A 6,278-nucleotide genomic window follows, 5' to 3' on the forward strand; every position below is an offset into this window, starting at 1 on the left:
CACCCAGAGCGGCCAGGAGGCCCCCGAGCCCTCCTGAAAAATTCACCCAGAGCGGCCAGGAGGTCCCCGAGCCTCCTGCAAACCACCCAGATCGGCCAGGAGGTCCTGGAGCCTGTGGCCTGTTGGTCAAGTCAGATGCCTGCGCACCACATGCCAAGCTAGGGTCTTCAGAGAAGTCAGGGCCGACACCCCCACGGTTTCACAGCGCCATGCTGCCATCTCCAGAGGAAGCCGGCAGCCGCCACAACCAGCACACACCCTGGACTGCCGAAAACCCAGCATGTTGCTCCATCTGTCACGAAACAGGGAACTAAAGGGCAGGGACTCATTATCAAACGTGCGCTTCCATACTGGGTACGACCACTGCAAACTCCGCAGAACCACCTGCCAGAGATGCTGCAAATGCACACCATTACAGCATGTGGCAGGGGGGCAGATCCTGAGGGTGGCTGTGTCCACGGAGCAGTTCAGTTTCTCCTGGAAACAGAGAGCAACTCTTGGGAAGGTTCTACAAAGAACAAAGTACAACCTCCCTTCATTTACAAGGTAGCTGCATTCCTGGAAAATGCAGAACATCTATTAAAACCACACTAAAAAAAAAAAAAGTGTTGCTTCCGTACACAAAACACATTTACGTTTAGGAAATCGAGATTTTTCAATTACGTGAGGTCACAGAGAATGCGTTCTTCCCAGTCCCAGAAATCCCTGACATCCCCTTTCTGCGGGGCTGGGCCCACTGGCTCGCAGCAGGCCTCCAAACCACCAGGTGTGCTCCCGCCGCAGGGCCCCTGCAGCTACTGCCCCCTGTCCGGGGCTGGGGGGGGGGGGGCCTTTCTGTCTCTCCCACAGACCTGTATGCTGCTGTCCCCGCGCCCCTCCCCAGCCACACTCCTGCTCTGCCCACGGCCAGGGCACTGCACGCCCACCCAGCCTCAGCCTTGCGCTCTGCCAGTGCCTGGGCACCCACAACACCAACCGTCAGGGAGCGGAGGAAAAGCCATACAAGCGCATCTACCACAGCCCATAGGCATTAATCACACACATCTACAAACAGGCTTTTCCTAAAAACCGAGTTTGTCAGGAAGAACCCATCAGGTCAACAACGAACTTCATGCCGGGGCAGTCTGACAAGCCTCTGACATTCCAGGGAGGCAGCCAGGCCTGCAGAGACCCGGTCAGCTGCTCTGGGCAAGCGTGTGCATCTCAGCAATGTCCCGTAGCACGGGGCCTGCCCTCAGGTACAGGCGACTGGGGACGAAATACATTTTCTTCCCTCACCCAGGAACCGGCAAACCTTCCATCGCTTTGACAGAGACAAACGCTAAACGCTGTAATGATTTTCAGCAAAGTTTCACCCCCAAAATCATCCCCTCCCCGCACACACACTCACACTCTGGACTCACCCTCCCCCCCCCCAAACACACACACTCACACTCTGGCCCCACCACCCCCCCCCCCAAACACACACACTCACACTCTGGACTCCCCACCCCTCCCCCCCAAACACACACACTCACACTCTGGACTCATCACCTCTCCCCCCCAAACACACACACTCTGGACTCCCCACCCCTTCCCCCACACACACTCATATACTCAATATCACACTTTCTCTCGCACACATTCCCAAAGCTGTCCTTTCCTTGCCACTAGGCAGAGTTACATACGAACCACTACTGGATCAAAATCGTTTCTAAGAGACTGAACACCCTCCACACCAATGAGGAGCAGATCGAGCACAAGATCTAAGTTCTTATCTAATTTTAGGAAGCCAAGGAAGGAACGGCACATTTGGAGAGCAGACTGAAATTCACGTTATCAGGGCCATCCTCGTTTGAAAGAGTCTGCAGAACACGGACTGACTTTCTCAAAGCAAGTTCCTACACTGTTCATGAGCTTGCACAAGGTGAGCCCAGAGAGGGGATGGTCTCAGCAGCAGAGGCCCCACACCAAGGGTTACTGAAGCAAGCAGGAGAGCAGAGGGTACCCTCCCGTGCCTGCAGGCCCGTCCAGGCTCTGGGAGCGGCGGCCTAGCAAGCCAGAGTGTCCTCTTCATCTCATGGAAGAGACACGGCCAACAGCTCGACCCAGGACTGAAAAACCAGGACTGTGAGGAGCACACAACCCGTGTCTGCTTTCCACTAATAAAGGTGATCAGACAACATGTGAGTCAGCCACTATCCAAACCCACTATTTCAAGTCTTCAGGTAGTAATTCTGAACACCTGCCTGTGAAGGCAGCCTCCCGGGAAACAGCCGTGAGGACCAAGTGGCAAGGACTGGCTTCAACAAGGCGTTCCCGAAGGCGCCCCTGAGGAGGCCCACCAAGTTCAGCCCACTGTAACGAGACACACCTTTACAGGACGACAGGACGCTCCCACGAAAGGACTAACACATACACACTCAATTCCCTCCAACGCTGGACCCAGCTGGCGGCAGATGTGGCCGCTCGCGTGCTGGGGAAAACCCTACGAGACAGCAGCACACGCCCGGCAGCCCCACAGGTCACACCGGGAGCGGAGGGTCTCGGCAAGGCCACACACAGCCGCGCAAGTCGCGCTGCACGGACGCACACAGCCGGAAACCAGCCCCGGCCATGCCAGCCGCGGGCAGGGAAAGTGCTGACCGCTCACTCCCAGCTCCGCAAGGAGAACTGCAGCTGCCCACCGGAACGGCAGCGGCACGAGAGGACGCGGCCCTCGACTTCCGGGACCACGCCAGGGCCCCGCACTCCCTCCGCCTGCCGACGACTTCTCGTGCAATTCCGCTCAAGCACTGAAGATGGCAACTCGGTTTTGAGGAAACGGGAGGGTGCCACCCAGCTCAGAGGGCAGTGTGAACTGACCACCCATTACCGCTACGGACTGGGCATGAACCAGCTACAATTTCACACGCCCCACCAGCACCCCGACTGTGCAACAAGTAAGCGCTGGGGCACAGGGCTGGGGCGGCAGCCCCGACCCCGACAAGCCGTCCCACAGGTGCATGAGATTCACCAACTAGGAAGAAAGGGTGTTCTCCTCTTTGCCAACGGCAGCCAGGAAGTACTGCCGGGTCGCGGCAAGTTCTGATGACGGGGCCCTGCACCGCCGCGGGCGCGCCGGGCGGGCAGACGAAGCCTCCTGGGGCCACAGGTGCTCCCGCTCGGACCCCAGGACCCCGCCCCACCGCACCGGTCCGGGAACGCGGGCCCCGCCCCACCCCAGTCCTCCGAGCCAACAGGAACTGGGCTCAAACCCTGGCCATCGCGTGACCTTGGCGGCGTCCCGGGCCGCGAGCTTCAGTTTCCTGGTCCTCGAGACCCCGAAGCGGGAGGCTTCGCAGGCGGAGCAGGAAGCAGAGCTTCCTGGGGAGCCCGCGGCCTGGGCCGGACTTCCGGGCGTCCACCCCGGCGGCTCTGGGGGGCGCGAGACCGCGGCGAGAGGCTCGGGGGGCCGGCGGTGCGACCGACCCCGGGCCCCGGCCTCCGCCCCCCGCCCTGGCCCCCGCTCCCGGCCGGGTCTTGGCTCCCAGCCCTCGCCGCGGCCCTGCCCCCCACCCCTCCGCCTCGACCCCAGGCCCGGTCACGGTCCCCTTCCCCCGCCTCGACCCGGCCTCCACTTGACCCCCAGCCCATCCTCGACCCCCGGCCCAGCCCTCTGCGCCCTCCCCGCCTCGATCCTCATCCCAGGCTCGACCTCCGCCTCGACTCGACCCCCTCCCCAGTCTCGACCCCCGGCCCAGCTCGCCGCGCCCGCCCCGCCTCGGCCCCCGGGCCGGCCGCGGCCAGCGGCCGGGCCTCGGGCCTCACCGCCCCAGCCTCACTCGGCCCCCGCCCGGCCCGGCCCAACCTCACCACGGCCCTCACCGCCCCGCCGCCACGGTGGGCAGGGCCTCCCGTGGCCCGGGCCTGTCCCCGCCACCCGCCGCCCGGCCCCGGCCCCTGGCTCCCGGCCCGGCGCCTCACCCTCGGCGGCCGCGGCGAGGCTACTGCTCCGAGCCAGGCGTTGGTTTCGCTCCCACAAGATGGCGGCTCTGACGGCGGCCACGTCAGTGCCTGCTGCCGCGGGGAACGCTGGGGAACGGGGCGGGCCCGCCTGCGGCCCCGCCCATCCCCGCCACAGCGCGCACGCGCAGACTCTGGGCTGGGGGCGAGCGCGCGGGGACAGGGACTCCGCCCCGCCCTGGGCCGCGCCCCTCACGCCGCTGCGCGTGCGCACCCGCTTGCACTCGTCGGGACGGAGTCCGCCTGCGCCTGCGCCGCGCTTCTCCCGGACCGCGCGGTGTTGGACCCACCTACCCATTTTGCAGATGCAGAGACTGAGGCGGGGCTGGACGCGGCGGCCGGGGAGAGGCGGCGCCAGGGTGCATGAGAGGCTGCCTGTCCCCTTCTTGACCAGGCGGTCGCCGCGAGACCCGGCAGGTCCCGGCGGACCAGTGGGCCGCGGTCGCTTTCCCCGGGCGCCAACCCCAGGTGTGGAAATCGTGGCCACCAGTAGGTGGCCTGAGTACCGGCGTGACCTACGCAGCCCCTTGCGCGCCCGAGGAGCCCACCCGGGGGAGCAGGAGCCCAGCCGGGCAGGAGACAGCGCTACCCCCCCGGGGTCGCCAAGAGCCCAGATCCTGGCAAACTGGAAGGAGGAACCCCCTCCGGGAAAACCTCCCTGGGCTGATCAGAAGGGAGACGCGGACAGTCGGGGCCCCTCTCCACGGTGTCCAGGCTCAGGGCTTGGCTGTGGACTCCATGTAGGACCTTACTCTGCCCTCCTGCCAACCCCGGGCCCGCCTCCTTTCTGCCACCTGGGCTCCCTCCCCCACCTTCGTGCTGCTTTGAGGGGTCCCACATCCGAGAGGGCTTGTTGAGATTGCTGGAGGGGCTCCCCAAACCCGTGTGTTGTGAGGGCACAAAGCAAGGCCATCACCTGGGCCCAGGGGCCTGCCTGGCAGAGAAGCCCTACCCAGCAGCCTCCTGCGCCCCCCTGCTCCCCTTGGGCAGGGCCCCCTCCCTGGACTGGGGCAGCTGGGATCCTACCAGCTGCCCGGTCCTCCTCAGGCCCTCCTCCAGCCCCAAACAGTGATGCCCTCATCTTCTGAGAGGCTGATGGCCCCCTGACCTTGTGAGCCAGACCCTGCGGACGCACCTGGCAGTCCCAGCCTCCCCCAGATCTCACCACTAATGAATGAACCAGCTGATGGTCTGCACCTCAGCATCTGTCCCCAAGGCCCTCATCCCTCCTGGCCCTCCATGGACATGTTTGGGGGTCTCTCCTGCCCTGCATGTACCACAAATGCTCATGCAAAGTGCCCTCAGGGTCTGTATCTCCAGGGAGAGGCGCAGAACCTTCCGGTGGTGCTGGCTCCCCACTCCCAGGGAGCCAATCCCCGGCCAGATGTCTGCAAGTGGTCACTGTGTCTTCAGAAGCTTTCTCTGAAATTTAAAAAATTGTGAAAAAATACAGGCAGGAAGGAGTGTGTGGAAGATACACACACAGTTGAAAAAAGAATAATTTATGTGTACCTGCCCCTAGGTAAAGGAATTTACCTTCCTCTTGATTCTTGGGGAAAGGGGGCATCTTCAGCCCAGGCCAGACAGGTATGGGGCACATCAGGGGAAGGATCCGTCGTCAGGGAGCAAGGACGTGCCAGGCAGTTACCTGGGGAAACTGAGGCCCAGGTGCTCACCTGAGGTTACCTGGGGACCGAGGGCCTCCCTGCCCCTCTTCCCTGGAGTTCCGGAATGGGACACCCTGGGGACGGATGATGAAGGGGGCGCCTGCCCAGCTTCTGCCAGGAGGGGGCGAGGTGAGCTGGCTAGAGGGCCATGCAGCCTGCTGTGGAACTTGAGGCCCCCAGCCCAGATTCTCACCTCCAACCTGACTTGCGGTGGGGGCCTGGCGGGGGCTTGGGGTCAAGCTCCTCACCTCTGGGGGTTCGCAGGCCGAGGACCAGGTCAGACGCAAGGATGCTGAACAGGAAGCCCCCCCACCCAAGGAACTGAAGGACTAGCTGCAGCAAAGGGCTAGAGGCAGGAGAGGGGACGTGGGGGGGTGGGGGGTGGAGATGCTCACTCCCCGCGGGTGCCCCGGCCTGGCAGGCCCCTCATGCAGCTCTGTGCGTGGCACCTGTGAGGTGGGCATTGTTCACGGCGGCTAAGCGGGCTGGGAGAGCCTGTGAGCCCACAGAAGGTCAGGAGGCTGGGAGGCTGGGGTGGAGGCCCTTGGAACTTGGCCTCAGCCAGCCGGTTGCCAGAACCTTTGCCCTTCCACCAGCCCCACCCCGCCCCCAGGACGCCGGCGCTTC

The 6,278-nt window shown here is 63.8% G+C and overlaps 1 protein-coding gene across 1 annotated transcript in view; it reads right to left on the bottom strand.

Moving 5' to 3' along the window:
• The window catches only part of ARF1 (ADP ribosylation factor 1), a 13,880-nt gene extending 9,827 nt beyond the window's left edge, over window positions 1-4,053 (bottom strand). Inside the window, exon 1 of the mRNA XM_032397873.1 lies at window positions 3,946-4,053. The gene's annotated coding sequence lies outside the window, so the exon portion shown is untranslated. The remainder of the gene's footprint in view (window positions 1-3,945) is intronic.
• Window positions 4,054-6,278: the final 2,225 nt, after the last annotated feature.

Source organism: Phoca vitulina, unplaced genomic scaffold (assembly GCF_004348235.1).
Source record: "Phoca vitulina isolate PV1807 unplaced genomic scaffold, GSC_HSeal_1.0 scaffold106, whole genome shotgun sequence".
Classification (NCBI taxonomy): domain Eukaryota; kingdom Metazoa; phylum Chordata; class Mammalia; order Carnivora; family Phocidae; genus Phoca; species Phoca vitulina.